Raw genomic sequence first — 24,458 nt, forward strand, 5'->3', positions numbered from 1 at the left:
CCACACTGTGTCGGAAACAACGCACTGTAAGGCACCTTGAAGCGTGCACCCCCAACATTCTTCTTTGCACATCTGTGAAAGGTAAACTCTTGAGCAAACTCTGAACCAGCTCTAAGGAAACTAATCCGATTAGACGTTACTTTGACTCATCCTTTAAGGGACCCTTGATAATTGGAGAAATCAATGATTTCGAATGAATTCTGTATGCGTCAAAAGACAGCTATACACAGAAAACATGCAGGACACTGCTCATGATGTTTCCCGAGCCGAAACACAGTGCGTTTTTCCAAGCCATCTGACAAAGCCCGCCCACTGAAAACTGCAGCAGATCGTGTAAAGACGTTCAACTTTGTAACTACTGCACGCACAGGAAGCAGAATAAATTCCTCTTTTCAAACTGTCAAAGGTTTGCTTTGCGAACGCTGCAGGACATCGCAAAATCTCTTTTGAACGGGGACAAACGATTTCTTATGGGGCGCAGTAAGTACAGACGTTTAAAAAGCTCCACTCATGCCGACGATGCAGCATGAAGAAGCGCAACCTAACGTTTGACAGACAAAAGCCGGGCGCCGCTACGAGCAATATGAAATCAAACTGACAGCACACGGCGTTTCGCGCTGACTCAAAAGTGATCTCGACAGACGCTGTTCTCTGCATAACACTGAAAGAGCTAAAGAGCGTTTCTGTTGAGACGTAACCCAGTGGGCAAAAGACGTATAATATACGTCTATTAAACGCATACCTCAGACGTCTAAATGTGGTCTGCAATTCGTCTAGAATGAAATTCTAATATACGTCTATTGTTATACGTCAATTATACGTCTATGATTAGATGTTCATTATACGTAAATGGTTGGAGTTCTATTATACGGATAAATTTAGAGGACTATTATACATATATGGTAGGAGTTCCGGATAACTTTAGAGGACTATTCTACGTATATGGTTGGAGGTCTATTATACGGATAACTTTAGAGGTCTATTATACGTATATGGGTAGAGGTCTATTATACGGATAACTTTAGAGGTCTATTATATGTATATGGTTAGAGGTCTATTATACGGATAACTTTAGAGGTCTATTATACGTATATGGGTAGAGGTCTATTATACATCAAAGTTAGGTTTTACAGGTGTAGAAACTAGTAAATCAACCCAATGATTTGGTTTAGAAATTTATTGTGAAAATACACATTCACACCTGAAAAATATGTATTTCAAATTATACATTGTATACAATCAATCAACAATCAACATATGGGCAATAATCATAAAAAACACAACTAGTCTTAAACTTCAGCTACAAATTCTGGTAATATGGCAATATACAGTATAGTAACGGCAAACACAAACTAATTACATTAACACACTAACTCAAAACCACATTTTGATTCAAATATACATTTTAAAATGTACAACTTCTATATTTCCAAGAAAAAAAATATTACAATGGAAGTTAAGACGATTTTTGTCCACTATTTGCAAACCCTGTGTAATTGTCCTAACAGTTAGAACCAAAAACCTAGTATTTTCAGTGTCCAGATCTCCTGGCCCCCTGCCTTGCATATGCATTCTTCAAGTAACACATTGCGTGCTCCTTTATTTCTTTTTCTGCTGATTTAGGGCGGGACTTCAGCACCGCAGCTAGGAGAAAATTATATAATATTACTTCCCAAATTAATGATGATTAATATCTTCTTTAGTATAATCTAAAAAATGAACGGTTTACTAAGCTCAAAGCTGAAATAAATGTATAAAATTTGGCTTGCATCATAGAAGTTGAGCAATAAAGTCTGTCCTAATTAAAGAGTACCCAAAGTTTGAAAGTACAACATAGAATAAGAATAGAGAAACGGCAAAACGATTTAGTGTCATCTTCCCCATTCACACCATTCCCCATTTCGAATGAATTCTGTATGCGTTAAAAGACAGCTATACACAGAAAACATGCAGGACACTGCTCACGATGTTTGCCGAGCCGAAACACAGTGCGTTTTTCCAAGCCATTTGACAACGCCCGCCCACTGAAAACTGCAGCAGATCGTGTAAAGACGTTCAACTTTGTAACTACTGCACGCACAGGAAGCAGAATAAATTCCTCTTTTCAAACTGTCAAAGGTTTGCTTTGCGAACGCTGCAGGACATCGCACAACCTCTTTTGAACGGGGACAAACGATTTCTTATGGGGCGCAGTAAGTACAGACGTTTAAAAAGCTCCACTATTTTTATGTGCCATTTTTTGCTTATTCACTTACTATTTTAATCAAAATAATATTAAGAAAGATCTGTATGTATTCAGATAGTATTATTATTGTTCATACTTACTCGTCAAAAGAGGATTGCTGAGATATTTGCGGATATACTTCTACGTTTGAAAAACGTGTCCAAAATGGTGACCAACGAATACTAGCAATGCATTGTGGTATATAACCGGAAAATATGCCGGGTTCGATATTTTCTCAACGTATGCGTTTATTAATGTTGTCGATATTATGGTTGAAATTTAACATTGATAATACATCGCGGCTATGTGCCCCCTGCTATGAGCTGATGTGCAATTTTAACGTATGCAGTTAGTAAGGATCGGTCACTGTTGTATGGTATTATATACAGTATAATGACATTATGGAATAGGATGGGGACAGGCCTGGCATCACGGGGGGAGGGAGGAATGTCGCCCCTTCAGTTTTGGGCAAAAAGATGTACCTAACTTACCTAGGAGTATACGGCACTCTGCACAGTGTACGAAGTAATTTTCGCAGTAATTAATTTATTATATTTACTATATTTATTATACACGTGTAAATTAATTACTGCGAAAATAATTTACTTCGTACACTGTGCAGAGTGCCGTATACTCCTAGTTGCGGCACACACGATACATACAGTAAAAAGCCTCAGGCACTGTGTTAGATGTGTTTTCGACGTTATATATGCGTTTATTAATGTCGTCGATTTTACGGTTGCAATTCGACTTTGATTATACGTCGAGGCGACGTATATATACGTATAGCCGTATTTTCGCCGTGAATATACGTATATTCGACGAATCAGTGCCCACTGGGTAAACTCTTCAGCAAACTCTGAACCAGCTCTAAGGAAACTAATCCGATTAGACGTTACTTTGACTCATCTTTTTACGCTAGGGTTAGGGTTAGCATTCCCACGCTACTTAGACACTTTGTTTACGCTCAGTGCTTGATTTTGGGAACTTCAGGACGAGTGGGAATTTTCTCCTATCTGTCAATTCTGTTTTGTTTTGGAGACTCTTGGCTGCCTATGTTGTACAGTGCAGCGTGAAGGAAACATTTTCCAAAACTGTGTCAGCTCAAAAGTTGTAAGAAAACCTCTCCAGCTGCTTTAACTCTCTTCATTTTTGTCATTTAATGTGACACTCGATGTATAACTGGAGCCTCACATATGCAAATGGTGAGGCTCCAGTTCGACACCCAGTTCAATACCACTTTACAGTAAATGACAAAAGCATGGCAGACTGTGCCGGACCGGCAGATTACTTCCGCTTATTTTTACCATATTAAACAATGGAAATCCAACCACTTGCATTTGTGACACTTGATTTTGGCTGCACCTAAGACACTCTTAAATCTTCAAACACATTTCTCTTCTCCCGCAACACTCTTGTCTGTCGGCGCTATGTGGCAGCGTTGCATGACAACCCATCTCACCACGGAAAGGAACCTAACAGCTTTGGTAAGAGAGGAGAAAAGGACCTGGCCCGTACGCGGCTCAAACCCACAACCTTGGCGTTACTAGCACCACCATCTAACCAACTGAGCTAACCGACCTCACAACAGTGGTCCTCTCTGTGCTGCAAAAAATCAAGCTCAGGGAATTTCTTTTGTCCTTTGAATAGAAAGCCGTGTAATTCAGTGTACGGGCTTTCTCGTGCAGTTTCATAGTTCTTGTAACCCAAATCCTACACTGGCCTGAAGTGCCCCCCCATTTCACAGCATTTTTCAGCTGATTTAAAATGTACCTAAAGGAGAAGCATTATTGAAGACCATCAATTACCAAGAGCTTTTGTCAAAGGTTTTGGTGGTCATTTTTAATGACCACAGAGCACTATGACCTCGGTTTTACATCTCATCCAAAAGACAGCGCCCTTTTTCCAACACAGCTTCTCCGTCACTATATTGGGACATTGGGACCCGTACAGACCTCAGAGTGAGCGCCCATTAACACCACTTCCAGCTGGAAGCTTTGTTTTTCCCTGTAGCTCACCCTCATCCTGGTACTGACCTGGCTCACACCTGCTTAGCTTCAGTGGGTTTTCAGTTGCGAGTTGCAAAAGTTGGGATACAAGTGTAGCGGCAATGCTTGTTAATAAGACAGAATTAAGCGTTGGTATGCTGTCCTAAATGAAGCCCCATCTCACCCCCCATCTCTGTGGTGCAGCCACAGAGAAAGTATTCATGCAGACTGATTTAAGTTGTTTTCTTTTGATAGGGAACAGCTCCCAGACAGGGATGCACTTAGCTAAGCCTGGCTATCATGATCAATGGTCATCCATTGGCGCCTATCTGTCTAGGGAGTGCTGAATGGACATCTGGACTGCATTCTTAAGTGTCAAGAGTAAGTGACTTATATCTCACCTTGACCAACCAATCAGGGACTGGCAGGGCGTGGTAATACCACGTGGGTCTCCAATGCCCGCCAAACTCTCAACCAATCAGCACACATCTGTGTCTTGGTCAAAAAGGGAGCGCAAGCTCAGATCGGGGCTCTCCTTGGCCATTTTCGCGCATCCTCAGAGACAATCACGTGACAACTGCTGTTGTCTGCATAGGGACTTGGACTTTGTTCTAAGCGCGAGGCCAAGCATCCCGTACGTACTCAGAATTCTACTAACGTGAATGCTCCGTTTGATCAACGGCAGCCTACAGTTGGACCCTCGTCGACAACCTGAATAGCTTATTCAGAAGCAGCGCTGGACCGGGAACGAACCAGTTTCTTCCCAGGCAAAAGAGTGACTTGTGAGGACTCGCGGTCACACTCTGTGCATAGAGACTTTCTACTAGCCAGCCGGACTGCTGGTAGATCCCCTCGGAGCAACGACTGCCCTGCGCGCCGCAGTCAGATTCCTCCGCCCGTCCTACTCCGAGCTGCACCTTGACTGGTTGGCTGGTAGCCAGAGGACGCCGACACAACGCCCATTGGACAACCGCTGGAACAGAGGCTGCAACAGAGCTTGTCAGCTGGTTTGGTGTTCGTGCCGGGAAATTCCAAATCCATACACAGTGGATAAGTTAACCCCATGTTCTACATTGCGTCTCGAGAATTCAATTGTACCTCAACACAAGTTGTTATCAATTTAATTCATGAGTAATGTATTTACTTCCGAGTTTAGAGTAACAATGGGTAATAACACTGATTAGCGATTTGGTAACCGAACGATATATATTGACATATATTCTCTGTTGTGTATCTCTTTGTGTTTGCATCTCTTCGAGATTATATATCTTGTATATTGATAACCCTCACAGTAAGGTCTGCCGCTCGTATCCAGGCAGACTAGTATATGTTTGGTGCACAATTTATATTAATAAATGTATCTCGTGTATTGAACCCGTGTGTGTGCGTTGTTAGTTGTTCTGGCGATTGATTTTCTAAAAGCCCCAACGAACAACCTCGTGATTACTGCTACAATTAATAAGTGTCTCAGTAAACCCATCAAACCACTACATTTAATGGCGTCCCTGGGTGGGCGAGTTTAGAATGAAATGAGACTCAATCGCACAGAATAACTGATGTTGCTGTGAGTTCAAGTTCAGCACAGCACCGTGGCTTTTATACGCGAATACCGGGTGTGCTGATAACTGCGTAAAGAAATCCCCCTGTTTTCTAGCGTTTAGTGTAACGTGTGCTGATTGGAAATCCATCTGCTCGGGTGTTTAGATTCCATACTGTATTTTGGTAAAAGGAAAAAAAGTAATACTCTTAAAGTTTCTCTGACGTAATGACAATGGCTGCTAAAATGTCTGAAGTGGAGTCGCTTATAAGTACTATTTCTAGCGACGACAATCCTGGTTACTGGAGCGGTATCGAAAAGTTGAACTTTGATGATATTGAGAAGCTGCAAGTAGATTTAGTAGCTAAGGTAGCGAACCAGCTTAACACAGGAGGGTCTGTGAACGCAGTTCAGGTCCTATCTAGTTTCGCCTTAAATCTAGCTAAACAGCTGGAACTGTCTTTGTCCGAGCTGACAAAGTTTCAAACGCTTCAGGGAAAGCTAGAAAGATATAAGGCGGAGCGAGTTGAGTTGTTGGATATAATCAGAGAAAAGAGAGTGAAAAGTGAGGAAAGTGAAGACAGACTCAGGGAAGTTTTAGGTAAATTAGATGACCTGTCTGCTAGAGAAACTGCGGCTGAGGTAGCTAGGAGAGACCTAGAAGCGAGCTTGAAAGAAAAAGAAAAAGAAATTGAGAGTTTAAATGAGCTCAGCCAGGAAAGGCAAAAGGAGTTAGATGCTGCCGTACTGGAAGCAAAACAGGCTAGATCCCACTTACATGCCAGCCCACCTAGCAGCCCGGAGCGCTCACCCAGGAGGTTTCTCCCGGCCAGGGTCTGTGGTCGGATCGGCATGGGGGAGATCGCCGAGTCCTGCGCGAGACGCAAGGGCGATTCAATTCAGGCATAGACCCCCTGCTCCTGATCACGGCCGTCTCCCTGCCCACGGAGAAACTGTAAAAATTAACCTCCACTCCCTGAGGCAGTTAGCCAAAGATGTAGAAAGGTTTGACCCGACAGTGTCAGGGAATAATGTGGAGACCTACATTGATGAGCTGAGATATACTTTGCAGTTTATGCCCGAAGCGTCCGAACAGGAAAAGGCTATGTTAGTAAGGAAAACTACCAGCCGAGCGGTCCACGAGTGGATGTCTAGACAAGGACCTGAGGTCTGTAATAGCTTTGAGGAGCTGTGTCAGGCAATGATCGGAGAATTTTCGGCTTTTATAGATCCCATATCTGCCGTGGCCACAGCGCACCATATTAAGCACGAAAAAGCTGAAGCCCCTCGCGACTATTACCCCTATTATATAATATTTTACTATTATATAACTTGTAAAATATTACCCCCGGTCCATTCTCTTCCAAAAGTGAGAAACACCTGTTTTCTACATTTTGTCTGTTTTAAAACCATATCTCTTTAAACCAAACCAAGAGTTTGTCTTTTGCACTGATATTCTGATTCATTTCAATTTCAAAGAAAAAAAAAACATTATCTTCCAAAGCATCATAAAATTGTCCATTCTTCCAGACTCTACTTCTCTCTTGTAGTAGTACAGCAGACCTTTCCAGGTGAGCAGATCACAGAGTCCGAAATATGCTTCCTCCATCAAGCAAAGTACCTGAACATGACTCGGTCTTCATAAAAGCGCCCCTGTAATAAAGAAATTAAATCCAAAATCAAGAGGGCAGTTGCCTACTGAAGTTCAAGAAGTCATCAATTTTAACCTAGCAACACATTAAAGGCTGCATCTATACAAGTACGATTCTAGAAATGCTCACCAGATTACGTTTTAAGAAAGAACTGCGCCTCAGGTTCCGCCGAGATCTTAACTCGGATGGCAGGATTCAGAGTCCGGAGTGCGGACTGATGGCGCACGGAGGGTCCACATACTGTGGATCCCTCAGTTTTCTTCCGCGTGTTTAAACCGCCAGCGTGTGGCTCTCCTGTCCCCGTGACCTCATTGCTCTGCTCTCGCCTCTGTGCAGCCGAGCCCGACTCATGGTAAAGTGGAAAAAAATATGCCCTCAACGTGGGATTTACTCTGGATCGAGGATAGATGTCACCTTTTTATCGTTGAACAGGATGTATGTGATGTGGCGACTAGGTTCAATTTTGTATCCTTTTAAAAGATTAAGGACTGGGGTGAGCGGGATTTATCACCCTTTCAGCTAAGAACCCGACGTGAGCACCGTTTAAGCTGCATAGACTCGGTCGTTTAACTCTTCTCCATTAGCAGGGTTAAGGTTAAAGAAAAAAAACATTGCTGACTTCTTTTTTTTTTGCCAGCCGCGAGCGCTGATTAGCGAGGTTTGTATTTCATGTTTTGCAAGTTGCATCCATTTTAAGAAAAACAAGTCGTTCAAGACAGGAAATGAATACTTGCATTTAATTAAGTCTAGGCGTATGCGGTTGTCCATAATGACCAGTTCTGTTCGAGAACACAGCACAAAAAAAGGCACCGCTGGGATTCGGACCCAGGATTTCTTGTTTACTAGACAGGCGCTTTAACCAACTAAGCCACGGCGCCCCGGGAGTGCTGTTTTTTTGCAGCCACTTGGACACACCACTCAGACACATCTGCATTCGGTGTGTGCTCCGCCTGCTCGCTGAGCAAGTTGCCACCTTTACATACAATAGCAACATCGACACCAAGAGAAAGGATGACAAATGGCTTTTATCTGGAACTTTTCATGTCCAAGGAGCTCAATGTGCTTTCTGTGTACAACAGGGCCACTGAACTCCACACTGGCCACTGAACCACAGCAGTGGCTTGCTGGCTTGACATCTCCCAAGGAAAATGTTGAAATCGCATGTGGAACAGGAAAAGGACCCTCGAGTACGAGGGAAAAAAAAGAAAAAGATCATCTGGAGCGTGCCAACCCGTGTCTGGACAGCCCAGTTTCATTGACGAGGTGGCCGAGTGGTTAAGGCGATGGACTGCTAATCCATTGTGCTCTGCACGCATGGGTTCGAATCCCATCCTCGGCGCTCTCTATGTCTGACACGTGTGCCTGTTAGATGTTGGCCCTCCTTCTGTTTGCTCCAGTACTATAGCTGTACATTTTCTAGCGGTGGCTGAACATGGTATAGTAGGCTAACGTCGGTATCGAGCAGTGGCAGTAACAGTATTTACGTGCCGCTGCTGCCAAGTGGCTCTGGGTTGAGACCGCATTTTCACTTACTTGCAGCACAAACGGAGAAAGCGATTTTTGACAGTCTCTCGAGAGACTGCGCTAGGTGTTTAGGGATAGACTTTGTCAGTTCCCCCTGGGATGATGGCCTCTCAAATAGTTTGTGATTCCTCTAGACGTTTATACAGTAGAAGCCTGCTTCGTGGCTTAAATCCAAGCTAAGGAAACGAGTTAGAGGTCTGATGCAGAACTGCACTGTATGTGTGAGGAAAGCTGCCCCCTTCTGTTCCATGTCGACCGAACAGAGGACTGTAAAGGATACGACCAAGAAACTTTAGGATGCTGGTTGGAATCCAGCTCCAAAGAAGCCCCTTTGGGTGTTATGTCATGAAAAAGTAAGAACAGAGAATCTCCCTTTGATCAAAAGCGCAACAGAACTGTTTTCCGTGGAGCAGGTTTCAGACCCGTAGACCTGTTTTATTTGTATGGCGTTCGTAAGCGCGCAAAACAAGGACAATTCCTGCGTCTAACACGAATGTAAATGCTTTTGAAAGTGCAGTGTGGTGCAGCTTGTAAAATCCTTGTCCACATTTGTGGTTTGTTGATGTTTTTTTTCTGTCTGCCAAAGTTGCATTTTGACATCCGGACGGTGAGACTTTATCATTTGAACGTGAAGCCAGCCTTAAACCCTCTGAGGCGTGTCTGTCTGCCGGCATGTATCTTGTGAAAGGTATTTTTTTTTTAACGGAGAGCGACTTTAAAAAGGTTTCCGCAGACACCTCGCACTCCGGAGGAGGAATGCGGCGGCGGCGAGCTCACTGTAGTTGTGGCCGAAGAGTTAAGGCGATGGACTTGAAATCCATTGAGGACTCCCTGCTCAGGTTCGAATCCTGCTGACTACGGCGTCTGCTGCACGTCGCCTTGTGCCTGTGTGGCAAAGGCGAAGTGCCGCTTCTCCTTTCCTGGTACTATAAAAATGCTACATCGCTTGGTCCTGCTTCCATGGAAAGCAGTTCTTCAGGTAATTCTACTCTCTTACCAAAGCTGTTAGGTTCCTTTCCGTGGTGAGATGGGTTGTCATGCAACGCTTCCACATAGTGCCGACAGACAAGTGTGTTGCGGGAGAAGAGAAAAGTGTTAGAAGATTTAAGAGTTTCTTAGGTGGAGCCAAAATCAAGTGTCACAAATGCAAGTGGGAAGATTTCCAATGTTTAATATGGTCAAAATAAGCGGAAGTTATCTGCTGGTCCGGCACAGTTTGCCATGCTTTTGTCATATACTGTAAAGTGGTGTCGAACTGGGTGTCGAACTGGAGCCGCACCATTTGCATATGTGAGGCTCCAGTTATACATCGAGTGTCACATTAAATGACAAAAATGAAGAGAGTTGTAGCAGCTGGAGAGGTTTTCTTACAACTCTTGAGCTGACACAGTTTTGGAAAATGTTTCCTTCACGCTGCACTGTACAACATAGGCAGCCAAGAGTCTCCAAAACAAAACAGAATGGACAGATAGGAGAAAATTCCCACTCGTCCTGAAGTTCCCAAAATCCAGCACTGAGCGTAAACAAAGTGTCTAAGTAGCGTGGGAATGCTAACCCTAACCCTAGCTGGAGTTTGAGCAATCCGGCACTGAGCGTAAGAAGATGAGTCAAAGTAACGTCTAATCGGATTCGTTTCCTTAGAGCTGGTTCAGAGTTTGCTCAAGAGTTTACCTTTCACAGATGCGCAAAGAAGAATGTTGGGGGTGCACGCTTCAAGGTGCCTTACAGCTGTAGGGAGTGATTCGAGACGATTCGTGGCGTGTGCTCGTTCCCATGTACCGTACGCCCCGGGGTGCAGTGCTAGGATGACGTACAATACCACTTGGGCACGTAACGGCGTTATGTGCAGGGTTTTCGTTTGTTCGTTTTGTTTTGCTCTGCTTTGCTTTGTTTTGCTTTCCATCGCGTTGGTAAGAGCGTAAATAAAAATGCGATTCCTGTGTCTACCACTAATGTAAGAGCTATTTCAAGTGCGACGTGGTGCGGCTTTTCAAATGCTTGTGGGCATTTCTCTGTTGTTGATTCTTTTTTTGTGTGTAACAAAGTGGCATTTTCATGTCCGGACGGGGAGACTTTATCATTCCGACATGAAGCCAGCCTTAAACCCTCTGAGGCGTGTCTGTCTGCCGGCACGTATTTTGTCAAAGGTATTATTTTTTTTTAACGGAGAGCGACTTTGAAAAGGTTTCCGCAGCCACGTCGCACTCCGTGTTAGATTAAAGGAGGAATGCGGCGATGGTGAACTCGCTGTAGTCGTGGCCGAGTGGTTAAGGCGATGGACTCGAAATCCGTTGGGGACTCCCCATGCAGGTTCAAATCTTGCCGACTACGGCGTCTGCCGCACGTCTCCTTGTGCCTGCGCGGCAAAGGTGAAGTGCCGCTTCTCCTTCCCTGGTACTATAAAAACACTAAATAGCTTGGCCCCGCTGCCATGGAAATGAGTTCTTCAAATAACCACACATCTTGCGTTCGCACCTCTGGTGTTCTACTTATGCCTTTGAAAACCTAATGAATAAAACTGAAAGAACCGACACAATATGTAGGTGCTCGTAAAGCATGCATTAAAGAACTGTTAACAGCAAGGGTTTCAGTGGGTTAACTGAGGAGAAGGCGTAATCGCTAATTGTTGACTTTTTATTTGGTGTTAGAAACACTCTTACTGTGCATGACGTGCAACAAATTTAGCCACAGAAATTGCATCACGCTTTCATGTATGCTATTGCAGACACCAACGTTGCCTAGATAGAAAACCGAAATAGCCGTGGGTTTGCTTGCTGGTCTGAAGGATCTCTCTTCGAATCTCTATCATTTGTCAATGGAAGTAAAAGGTGCTGCAATCTGATACGTTCAGAATCAAACCCGCAGCTGTTGTTCGACTTTATTTCTTGACTAATTACAACTGAGTGTCGCATGAGCAGTTACGTAAACTTGTCTGATATATTTGAACACAAATGCCTTTCTTCAATTAAAACTAACAGTACATTGTCAGGGACATTCAGTTCTATACAAACAAGAGACAGACAAGAGAACATTTAGTATATAATAGACAGAAAGAGGTTCGAATCCTGCCGACTACGTTGTCCACCTCCTGTCGTTGTGTTTCGGCGCAAGCAAAGAAGCGCGCCTGTTCGGTGTTCCTGGTGGTTTTAAAATGCCAAATTGCTTGTATCCGCTCCCTTGCAAATAAGTTCTTCAGCGTCCGCGAATGGCATTTTACAGCTGGAAGCAGATGTCGACGCTTTTTGCACAGAGCACCAAAAAAGCGTCTTTTTTGAAGGCCCGGGTTCTGAGCGTTGGTGGTTCAGTGGTAGAATTCTCGCCTGCCACGCGGGAGGCTCGGCTTTGATTCCCGGCCAATGCAGTGGCTTTTGCAGCGAGCTGCTCCATCACTTGCATCCCCTTGCAACTCGCAACTGAAAACCCACTGAAGCTAAGCAGGTGTGAGCCAGGTCAGTACCCGGATGAGGGTGAGCTACAGGGAAAAACAAAGCTTCCAGCTGGAAGCGGTGTTAATGGTGCCGGCGGTGGGGCGCTCACCCTGAGGTCTGTGCGGGTCCCAATGCCCCAGCATAGTGACGGAGACACTGTGTTGTAAAAGGGCGCTGTCTTTTGGATGAGATGTAAAACCGAGGTCACAGCGCTCTGTGGTCATTAAAAATGACCACCAAAACCTTTGACAAAAGCTCTTGGTAATTGATCGTCTTCAATAATGCTTCTCCTTTAGGTACATTTTAAATCAGCTGAAAAATTCTGTGAAATGGGGGGCACTTCAGGCCAGTGTAGGATTTGGGTTACAAGAACCATGAAACTGCATGAGAAAGCCCGTACACTGAATTACACGGCTTTCTATTCAAAGGAGGGCAAAAGAAATTCCCTGAGTTCGATTTTTTGCAGCACAGAGAGAGCCACTGTCGTGAGGCCGGTTAGCTCAGTTGGTTAGAGCATGGTGCTAATAACGCCAAAGTCACGGGTTCGTGCCCCTTACTGGCCAGGTCCTTTTCTACTCTCTTACCAAAGCTGTTAGGTTCCTTTCCGTGGTGAGAGGGGTTGTCATGCAACGCTGCCACATAGTGCCGACAGACAATTAAATGACAAAAATGAAGAGAGTTAAAGCAGCTGGAGAGGTTCTCTTACAACTTTTGAGCTGACACAGTTTTGGAAAATAATTCCTTCACGCTGCAGTGTACCATATAGGCAGCCAAGAGTCTCCAAAACAAAACAGAATTGACAGTCATATAATGTCCATTAACCCCGGTTTTAAACGCAGCATCATGTCTGCCATCATAAGAATATGAGTCCAATATTTTAGAATATAGTCAGAATGACTTCTAACCTTAGCTGTGGTGTCTTTAATCCCTATTGCTCAATGCATGGTGTACGTACTGCATACATGTGTCTTGAGAATGAGGAATGGGCCCCTGAGACAGTCATTTGCCTGTTTCACAAATGATCGTATTTTACTAGAGATTCTGTTTGGGATTCAGATGTGCATTCGGACAGCAATCCCTTTCAAGAAATGATATGTTCTGGATGAGGTCAAAGGTGCTAGAACACTGTATTTAGGATGTGTTTGCAGTGATTGTGTGTCTCCTGCTTCAACGCAGTGATATATAGATGTGCTCCTGTAATTTATTGGTACATGCCCAGGGCAGTAAGTAGTCTGAGGATTTATTTCCAGACGGCATAGAACAGTGAAGCACTTCTACTTAAATTATTACATTATACACAATTTGAGTTCATTTTAAAAAGTAAAAGGTAATGAAAGGAATGCATTTTCATAAGAAAGATAATACCGATATGCATGTGATAATCTTCCTTATATCATGTAGTGCGTCATTTGGACACTTTGTGGGCTTGAAATACAAAGAAAATCATGTTCTATGGTACAAGATAAATACAAAACTTAATCATTTATTTTAATTAGATTTGTTTATAAAGCATAAGCAATCATTTATTACATTAATATATGTGAAAATGACATTTTAGCACCATAATATTACATACAGGTCTCTAGCTTCAACACAGTGATATATATATATATGCTCAGTGATTTATTGGTACATGCCCAGGGCAATAATCAGAATTAGTATTTATTTCCATACGGGCTACAGGTAATGTTGTGAAATACTTCAACACACTGGATCGCAGATTTAGACCCCCTGCACTCTTACTCCTTAAAAACCAAAGAAATGAAGATATGTAGCAATCACATTGTAACAGGGGTGACAGTGACTTAATGCTTATACTACTGGACTTCTGGTACCTTTAGGGTACGGTGTTCCCTGAAGGGCTCTCAAACCCCGCATTTCAGATGCCTAGCTGTATTGCTGATGTGTTGCACCTCAGAATCACTTTTAAACCTTACCTCTGGTATCTTTAATCCCTATTGCTCAACGCATGGTGAAAGTATTGCATAAATGTGTCTGAAAATGAGCAATGGGCACCTGAGAGACTCATTTGCCTGTTTCACAAATGATCATATTTGACTAGAGATTCTGTTTGGGATTCAGTTGTGCATTCTGACAGCAATCTCTTTCAAAAAATGATTTTACCTTATCGCGGCTTTGCCCTTCTTGCCTTTTTGGACAATATCTCCATCTTGTGGTCGTTGTTGGTAATGTCTAGACAATATCTCCATCTTGTGGTCGTTGTTGGTAATGTTTTCTTATGCCCTTTTTTTATTTCAATTCTCTATTAGATGATTCTAGAATCTCTACAATAGAGTTGAAAACATCAGTTTTATAGCAGACAATATGACATTATTTATAGTCCAATTAGAAATTTATTACCCTGTTTTTAACATAATAACAAATTAAAACTAAGTTTGGAACACCAGGGAACATAAAAAATGATTTTTAGGAAAACCATGAGGTTCTCTGTGTCCGATGCCTGCAAGGGGAGAAAGCTAGAATCCTTTGATTTTTCCAAATTTGAAAATAAACATCATATAACAACAGCTTTCATTCCTAGGAGTGAAAAACAACCATTTTTGAAGACATATTAGTTTCTAAAACACTACAATAAAGTTAAAAACATCCATTTTATATTACATTATTTTTTGTGAAATAATTAAATTGGCTTATTTCTCTCGCATTAAATTGGCTACAAATGCAAGAATTCAACCAGATATTCTTGTAAAATGTATAATGTTGCATTGCAGTTAGTTAATGTAGTTAGTCCATAGTCAGCAATCTAAACTTTATTGTTAAGCTTTAATGATTGATGTTGTACCAGTAACCTTTAGAAATACTATAGTACTTCACAAATGCTTTGTGTGTTTGGAAACCTTTTGAGTAAAAGCCTTATAAAAATAGGTTTAGTTTTTACAGGACATCACAAAGAAATAGGATGGTATAATTCTTATAATTGCTTAGTGATTGTATTTGGAAGATTATGCACTAAACAGACTTCAGGAATGCCAGTGGATCATTGTGCTATTTGGAATTATTCCAAAAATCAAGTGACCTCTTTGCTGTAGTATTTTTAGTATTATTTATTTAGTATTAATAAAGAATAGATTTATTAAAGTCGTGCGATGTGCAAGCGGGATATGTAAAATAATTTAAAATAAAGTTTTTTATTATTGTTATAGAGAAACATGATCAGATTTTCCCTGGTTCAGAAAAAAAACGATTAAAATCTGTAATCTTTCCACTTGTATGTCATCAGACATTAACGAGTACAACCCCCCTCTCTGCCGGAGTGCTGGCTGTGACGAATTAAACCAATTTCACAGGTGTTTTCAAAGTAGGAAGTACAGTGTTAACTAGTAGATGGCCTCCTCAATGAAATCGCTTCAACATGCTAATGCGTTGGTGTAACAGTCCGGGCGTGGCAAGCTTCCAATGTCAACTCGACTCGATTGGAAGACAATGAACGTATTTTAGCCCTAAATGAATTAATAGCAAACATGGTTTACATAAAAGACATTTTTCCAAGAAAGTTTATAATAATACAATCTATAGTTGAAATCTGAGCCTAAATATAAAGAAAAAAGCATTTTCAGAGAGCAATCACGCTGTGTTTATGTAGAAAAAGCGATTAGGTTTATGAGCAATCTAATTACCTATTCGCTTAAAACGCTATATAAAATAAAGTTTATTTAAAGATGAATGATAAGTGTCGCAGTTTTAATAATTTTCGTAGTAGGGCTTGGACAGATTCCAAGTGCATTTTTGCAATTTACGTTGCATTGTCCAATGTGATGTTGTAATACAGTTTAGAATACAGTAAGTCTAAACTGTATCAGCTTTATTTATGGGTTGCAATTTAGAAAAAGTCAAAAACCGCACTCAAAATCCAATTTAGAGCTTTCTGGCAAGAGGAGACACCCAAATTATAATGTAACATGCCACTGTTTGTGCATGAACAAAGTTATACTGCAATTTTCCTTAGATACGCGATTAAAAAAAATAATTTTTTTGAATCCCCGGCCAAACACATTCCATAAGAATCAGCGCTTTTATACAGTATATCGCCTTTAAACACGCGTTTACGATTTAAATCAAAACTCGATTCAAATCAATATAAATGTTTATTTTGTAACGCATAGGTGACTATTCATTGTTATTAAAAAGACGTAAATTCGATCATGTTGTGATATTTAGAAATATAAATTTGTTTTGATGCGAGTGAGGTTTTATTTAATCTCTGACCAAGGGAAATGTTTCATTTTTTCAAAGAAATGTTTGTTAAAAATTAAAGTCATAGTTCCATGAGATTCAACCACAGACCATGTGACATAGGAGTCAGGAACCTAACCCACAGCACCACCAGCGCAGTCACATGCTGAGGGCTGAAAAAGCACTACAGAAACATTATCGACTATAAAATAATGTAATTAGGCACAGAAGAAGTTTACAGCACAGTACAATAATAAATGCTGACCATGACTTTAGAAGCATAAATTACCTTACACTCAATTTAAACACAAGCTGTCTTTAGCCCTCTAATCTGGTTCATACAGAAATGTAGAGAACCAGGCTCAGAACACACAGCTTCATTAGCGAATACATATGCAGAACAACTAGAGAAGATGTTTTACAGAGGATGGATTTTTAGAAACATCCCATCAGTGACATCACTGAAGTCAACTCCTAGGTAACTGTCGTGTGGATAGTTTCACAAGAATCAGACAAAGGTTTAAGCATCGCTTATTTTAGATAAAACTGCAAAAAAACAACAACAACCCATAATGTACTTCTTTGCGGCTCTGTTTGCCCAAATCATATATTCACAACGTGAAATTAGAAAATAGTATTACGTAACCAAAAACCGCAATATGGAAACAGAACCTGTGTAATTGTTGACAGATGATGTACTCGTAACATTTTTACAAGACGAACTACAACATTTAAAAAATGACTTGTATGTACTTGATATCTCTAATCAATCCACTGCACTGCATTAAAACAAAACAAAAACTAAAACGCCCTGGGCATACCGTTTCGCGCTTCTCATCAGTTGCTCAAAAGCAATTTGACCGTATGAAATGCATAATATAAACCTAGAAACATATACGTGAGGAGTATTTACGTAGTATCGGTGTCAAGACATACCTCTCAAATACTGTAAATCAAGTTAAAAATATCTCAAGACCGATTCTGGTCATAATGAAACCATGTTTCGTGTATGTTTTCTTTAAAGTACCGAGACCAGCCATATACTGTATGTTTATGTTCCAAAATTAATATCGTTTATGGCCTTCACACGCGTTGCATTACGCTCCTATTCTTTTTATGCTCAGGCACTAAGATTTCCCTTCAGTGGTAAAATTCCATATAAATATTCAATACTTAAACGGGCACAGTTAAGACATTAAATATACATATACATATACATATACATATACAAACTGTATACAGTACAGTTTGCATACGGTAATATGTTTATGTTCCTAAATCAATATCTTTTATGAGCATGTGAAAGGCATGGTGAATCGATTCTCAAAAATTACTGTACTTTGCATGATTGGAAAAAAATGCGTGATTGCGAAATGCTGTGGTGTTACTTTTACAAAGAAGGTCAGTGAAAAAAATAATGTGGACCAGGGCAATACTTTGAGTTTACAGCTTGTCCAAGGTCATTTATTATTAATACTATTAGTAATATCTTCATTAAAGACTTTGATGGCTACAGCTCAAACATGAGAAGTTGAGCTTTATTAGCTCCACCTTGCGGAAATTCCGGATACTATTATTTTGCTAGCGGTATTTACCGGTAACTCGCGGTATTTACCGGTAACTCGCGGTAGACTGCGTACAGCGTACCGGAAAATAATGCAGTATCGCCCGCACATTTTGAATGGCTGCATCTGTAGCAATCATATTGTAGCAGACACTCATTTGCCTGTTTCACAAATGATCATATTTTACTAGAGATTCTGTTTGGGATACGGATGTGCATTCTGACACCAATCTCTTACAAAAAATGATTTTACCTTATCGCGGCTTTGCCCTTCTTGCCTCTTTGGACAATATCTCCATCTTGTGGTCGTTGTTGGTAATGTCTAGACAATATCTCCATCTTGTGGTCGTTGTTGGTAATGTCTTCTTATAGATAGATACTTTATTGATCCCGTGAGGGAAATTGCAGTGCAACAGCAGCTTAACACACACAACACAGCCACAGTGTAACGAATTATATAATAATAGTACAATACTGTATATATACTGTATATATATATATGAAACAGAAATAGAAACAGAAACAGGAATCGCTTACTCACCTGGAGAATCTCTGTAGGAATATATAGCATTTATCAATGGAAATAAAAGCTGCTTTAATACAGTGCATGTTCAAACTCAAACCCTCAGCTGCTGTTCTTGTTTGTTTTGGGACAAATTGCAACTGAGCATCGCATGAGCCGTTACGTACCCTTATCTGTTTGGCAATTTCAAGGGAGGAGTTAGGTCAGAATGGGTAGGCTGCAAAACAACAAGTAAAGATTTATTCCAAGATGAAACATTGTGGCGGTTTTCTTATCTTTTCAGCATGGACTCAACTTTTACGTGTTCCTTATATGCTATATATGTATATATTAGCACCAATGTCGTTCTTAAAAACTAACATGAAATTGTCAGGGACATTCAGCTATATACAAAGACGAGACAGACAAAGTAATAATTCTGTATTAACGTGGCCTACATATTGACGCAATGATCGAACTAACTGACATGTTCTGATTCAGATCCCCTGCAGTTCATGCCAATTAGAACAATAGCAATGCTGAGTCCTCCCCACCCTACTGAGCACAAATTCAGCTGCTCTCCAGTTCTGTTCTGCATGTTTTTTCATTGCAATTGAGCTCGGAGCTGGAGATGATCTCCATACAGTTCTGTGTTAACTAGCCCGCACTTGCGTGCTAATTTACAGGTTGTGGCAGATGATTTTCTATAGTTCATATACATGACGGCAACCTGTTACCGAGGAACCTGAGAGGTTTAAAAGCCTCACGAGCCAGGCAGGACTCGAACCTACAATCTTCTGATCCGAAGTCAGACGCGTTATCCATTACGCCACTGGCCCATAGAACATGCCCTTGCACTCCACCACAGAGAGCTCTACACTGCTACTAGTAGTACACCTCCCCATCTAAATTTTCACAGCAAGAAACTTGTGTTTCCTACTATTTTTATCAGGTTTAAAATATCATCTCCTTAAAACAGAAAAAGTGTTGATGTGTCGTGCTGAAATTCCGATTGATTTTGAATTCAAAGAAAAAACGTTTTCTTCCAAAACACTGTGAAATTGTCACATCTTGCAGACAATAGGTGTATTCCATGTTGAAAAGAGAAAAAAGAAAACAATGGAGCCTTTTACAGGTGTGAGGCTTCTTCAGGTGTGAGAAGACCTCACGGCCGAAACGTTGTGTTTCCTTTCTTCTCTTTTCAGCATGCAATAAACCTATTACTTGTTCCTTTGCAGCCGAGGCATGCTGACATAGCTACCCAGCTGAACATCTTGCAGACTCTACAGTACTTCTCTCCTGTAGAAGTAAAGCAGGGCTTGCTGGGTGAGCTTTTGCTCCGGTAAATTAGGTCACGTGTCATGTTAAATCACTTCTTCTAAACACAACATTTGCTGGTGCTAGCTTTCCCCATGAAAAGAGACATTTCCCTTACAGTACATGACATATCGTTTTTATTCTATCAATAAGTATAGAAATTAAACAAAAGAAAAAATGTTGTTGCCAAAGAATGCACAGCTCTGTCGCCTTGGGGAGGTGTCAAGGGCATTGAGCTCCTTGGACATGAAAAGTGCCCGATAAATGCCATTTCTCATCATTTCTCTTGGCGTCAGTTCTGCTATTAAATGGGACGGAGGCAACGGGCTCAGAGAGCAGGTTAAGTGCACACCGAACGCAGATGTGTCCAAGTGTCTGTAAAAGCGCGGTGCTCCGCTGGCGCTGTTCCCTAGTGGCTTAAAGTGCCCGCCTAGTAAGCAGGCGATCCTGGGTCTGAATACCAGCGGTGCCTCTCTCCGTGTCTTGTTGTGCCGAATGTATCATTTCAGACAAACATGTACAGCTTGGTTCAGTTTAATGCAAGAATTCATTTCCTTTCTGGAATAACTTGTTTTTGAAGAAATCCATACAGCTTGTGAAAGATGAAATCCATTTCTTGGTTGTCAGTGGAAAAAGATTGCCGGCTGCAAGAAGCGCAAGTGATTGTTTTCTTTGACCATAAACCTGCAAATGTAGGGAGCACAAGCGGCCGTCAGTCTCTGTGGCGCAATCGGTTAGCGCGTTCGGCTGTTAACCGAAAGGTTGGTGGTTCAAGCCCACCCAGGGACGCATGTCTCCGTTTTTCCAATGTAAACATCATCACCGCTAAAGAAGATGGCGCAGAAGGCTCCACAGTCGAAACGTTGTGCTTCTTTTCTTCTCTTTTCAGCATGGAGTAAACCTTTGCTTGATCGTTTGCAGCCTACGCATGCTGACACAGCTACCTTTCTCTTAACGCGCCTCAATCATTATTCACCAAAACCATCAGCAGAATGTGTCGCCTTTGTGGTGATGTCACTCCTCTGCTTCACAAATGTCCTTAGTGACGGACCATTTCTTTCTGCCATTTTTCCGGAGCGGTTATTGATTGCTCCATCATTTCCCTCATACTTTCCATCCCTAGATTGAAAAAAAAAAACAGAAACAGGCTGACAGGACGACAATCAAATTGCAAAAACTCATCAAAGCACTCGATAGAGTATTTGAATCCACAAGTAGCTACGAGCAACTTTGTCCTGGCTTGCATGAAAGTCGGAAAATGTCAAAAAGAAAAAGATGGTGGCTTTTTCATATCTGTTCTTTTATTTTTAGTTCGTTGGCTCATCTGTCCATTGTCCTCCTGCCTGGCTCTTGACCTGTGACTGTCTGAACGCACACATTAGACTTTCAGGCGGGGGATTTGTCCTGAGCCTCTGTGAAAGACCCACCCACCCCCATAAATAACTGCTCTAGAAACACATGAATGCAAAACTAAACCACAGCTTAAAGAGGAGCTCCAACTCAGTGCCATACTAATGTAAACGAAGTAATACTAAGACATGTTCTTATGGATTTGTCTTACCTTGAGATATGTAATTGGATTTCAGGATTAACTTCCTCATTCAATGTACTGGTGATTCTTTGCCTGGTCAGTACCTGGGTGGGAGACCTCCAGCGAACAATTAAGCTTACTGCTGGAAGTGGTGTTAAGAGACTCTTAGGATCTTCCAGAGGTGTCTGTCCAATAGCACTAGTTGCCTTAGAGCTGGCTCAAACATTGCTCAAGAGTCTACCTTTCACAGATGCGCAAAGATGAATGATGGGGGTGCACGCTTCAAGGAGCCTTCCAACTGTAGGGACCGATTAGAGACGATCCGTAGCATGTGTTCGTTTCCATATACGCCCCGTGTCTCAACGGTAGGACAGAGAAAAATACTGCCTCGACACGTAACAGCGTTATATTAAACCGCAGGACTTGAGGGCTGTTTTGTTTGAATGTTCAAGGCATTGGTAAGAGCGTAGGTCAAGGGCCATTGGTGCATCTCCTGTAACTGGAGTAAAAATGCTATTCAAAGTGCAGTGACTAAAATCGTCGTCCACATGTCTCCGTTGTTGATTGCTTTCTGTCTAAGAACGTTCTGTTTTCATGTCCGAACGGGGAGACTTTATCATTCCAACTTGAAGCCACCCTTAAGTCCTCTGAGGTGTGTGTGTGTGTGCTTGCACGTATGGCGTAAAAGGTTTCTTAAACGGAGAGCGAACTTGAAAAAAGTTGCCTCCGCTGCCGCCGCCGCCTCGCACTCCCTGTTCGATTGTAGCAAGAAGGCAGCGGCCGCGGCGCTTGCTGTAGTCGTGGCCGAGTGGTTAAGGTGACGGACTTGAAATCCGTTGGGGTCTCCCCGCGCAGGTTCAAATCCTGCCGACTATGGCGTCCTTTGCATTTGGTTGCGTGCGTGCGTGTAAAAGGACCAGCGCCGTTTCGTTTTCGCTGGGACCTTTAACACTCTAAATCGCCTGGACCCGCAGCCTGTGAAATCGATTCTTCAGCACCCACGAAGGACGCTTTGCCGCTGGACACAGATAACGATGCTTTTCTGCAACGAGCTTTCCAGCTGAATTTTCTCGGCAGCTCCGTACTGAACCTGTTCTCCATTGCAACATAGCGGAGGCTCGTCACGTCTATAGCAAGGCTGTGTAGGACCGCATACGCCACAGTGACTTGTACACAGACCACATGAAAGGCAAGCAAAATACACTTTTAAAATTCCAAAGACTCACAAGGTCAGAGAAACAGCGATGACCTGAACAGATCTGTTACAGAAGTCTAGGTTGACCTTTTTAGAGCTGTAATTGCATTTTTGTTTAATAGAAGATCAAATCTACTCGCATGTACCAGCACCTTACAGTTTATTGATGTTAATTCTGTTTAAGTAATAAGATTGCTAACGATGTTGGACTTTAGCCGGTGTTTTTTAGAACAAATTGCTTACACTTCTGTAAGGAATACGCAGTACGTGCCTTTGTCAGTCATTGCTCACCATACCTGTAACTTTCTTATTTAACTCACTTCCTCAAATGGTGAAGGTCCACAAACATAAATGAAAAAAAAACCCTTGTTGTAGATGAGGTGCACAAAAAAGCAGCCCCTGATAGTGTATAACACATTTATACTATTGCAGAGACACATGTAACATATATATACTGTATATATATATGAAACAGAAATAGAAACAGAAACAGGAATCGCTTACTCACCTGGAGAATCTCTGTAGGAATATCTAGCATTTATCAATGGAAATAAAAGCTGCTTTAATACAGTGCATGTTCAAACTCAAACCCTCAGCTGCTGTTCTTGTTTGTTTTGGGACAAATTGCAACTGAGCATCGCATGAGCCGTTACGTACCCTTATCTGTTAGGGAATTTCAAGGGAGGAGTTAGGTCAGAATGGGTAGGCTGCAAAACAACAAGTAAAGATTTATTCCAAGATGAAATGTTGTGGCGGTTTTCTTATCTTTTCAGCATGGACTAAACTTTTACGTGTTCCTTATATGCTATATATGTATATATTAGCACCAATGTCGTTCTTAAAAACTAACATGAAATTGTCAGGGACATTCAGCTATATACAAAGACGAGACAGACAAAGTAATAATTCTGTATTAACTTGGCCTACATACTGACGCAATGATCGAACTAACTGACATGTTCTGATTCAGATCCCCTGCAGTTCATGCCAATTAGAACAATAGCAATGCTGAGTCCTCCCCACCCTACTGAGCACAAATTCATCTGCTCTCCAGTTCTTTTCTGCATGTTTTTTCATTGCAATTGAGCTCGGAGCTGGAGATGATCTCCATACAGTTCTGTGTTCACCAGCCCGCACTTGCGTGCTAATTTACGGGTTGTGGCAAATGCTTTTCTATAGTTCATATACATGACGGCAACCTGTTACCGAGGAACCTGAGAGGTTTAAAAGCCTCACGAGCCAGGCAGGACTCGAACCTACAATCTTCTAATCCGAAGTCAGACGCGTTATCCATTACGCCACTGGCCCATAGAACATGCGCTTGCACTCCACCACAGAGAGCTCTACACTGCTACTAGTAGTACACTTCCCCATCTAAATTTTCACAGCAAGAAACTTGTGTTTCCTACTATTTTTATCAGGTTTAAAATATCATCTCCTTAAAACAGAAAAAGTGTTGATGTGTCGTGCTGAAATTCCGATTGATTTTGAATTCAAAGAAAAAAGGTTTTCTTCCAAAACACCATGAAATTGTCACATCTTGCAGACAATAGGTGTATTCCATGTTGAAAAGAGAAGAAAGAAAACCATGGAGCCTTTTACAGGTGTGAGGCTTCTTCAGGTGTGAGAAGACCTCACAGTCGAAACGCTGTGTTTCCGTTCTTCTCTTTTCAGCATGCAATAAACCTAGTACTTGTTCCTTTGCAGCCGAGGCATGCTGACGTAGCTACCCAGCTGAACATCTTGCAGACTCTACAGTACTTCTCTCCTGTAGAAGTAAAGCAGGGCTTGCTGGGTGAGCT

General features: G+C 41.8%; 6 non-coding genes across 6 annotated transcripts; 4 read left to right on the top strand and 2 right to left on the bottom strand.

Annotated features, from left to right (window-relative positions):
* Nucleotides 1-8,658: 8,658 nt before the first annotated feature.
* trnas-gcu (transfer RNA serine (anticodon GCU)) lies at nt 8,659-8,740 on the top strand. The gene has a single exon. It is a non-coding gene; the product is annotated as a tRNA-Ser (tRNA).
* A 2,434-nt stretch (nt 8,741-11,174) lies between these two features.
* On the top strand, nt 11,175-11,256 carry trnas-cga (transfer RNA serine (anticodon CGA)). The gene has a single exon. It is a non-coding gene; the product is annotated as a tRNA-Ser (tRNA).
* Nucleotides 11,257-19,379: 8,123 nt separating this feature from the next.
* trnar-ucg (transfer RNA arginine (anticodon UCG)) lies at nt 19,380-19,452 on the bottom strand. The gene has a single exon. It is a non-coding gene; the product is annotated as a tRNA-Arg (tRNA).
* A 1,193-nt stretch (nt 19,453-20,645) lies between these two features.
* trnan-guu (transfer RNA asparagine (anticodon GUU)) lies at nt 20,646-20,719 on the top strand. Its single transcript has one exon. It is a non-coding gene; the product is annotated as a tRNA-Asn (tRNA).
* A 1,536-nt stretch (nt 20,720-22,255) lies between these two features.
* Nucleotides 22,256-22,337, top strand: trnas-uga (transfer RNA serine (anticodon UGA)). Its single transcript has one exon. It is a non-coding gene; the product is annotated as a tRNA-Ser (tRNA).
* Nucleotides 22,338-23,891: 1,554 nt separating this feature from the next.
* trnar-ucg (transfer RNA arginine (anticodon UCG)) lies at nt 23,892-23,964 on the bottom strand. Its single transcript has one exon. It is a non-coding gene; the product is annotated as a tRNA-Arg (tRNA).
* Between the last annotated feature and the right edge of the window lie 494 nt (nt 23,965-24,458).

Source organism: Lepisosteus oculatus, unplaced genomic scaffold (assembly GCF_040954835.1).
Source record: "Lepisosteus oculatus isolate fLepOcu1 unplaced genomic scaffold, fLepOcu1.hap2 HAP2_SCAFFOLD_74, whole genome shotgun sequence".
Classification (NCBI taxonomy): domain Eukaryota; kingdom Metazoa; phylum Chordata; class Actinopteri; order Semionotiformes; family Lepisosteidae; genus Lepisosteus; species Lepisosteus oculatus.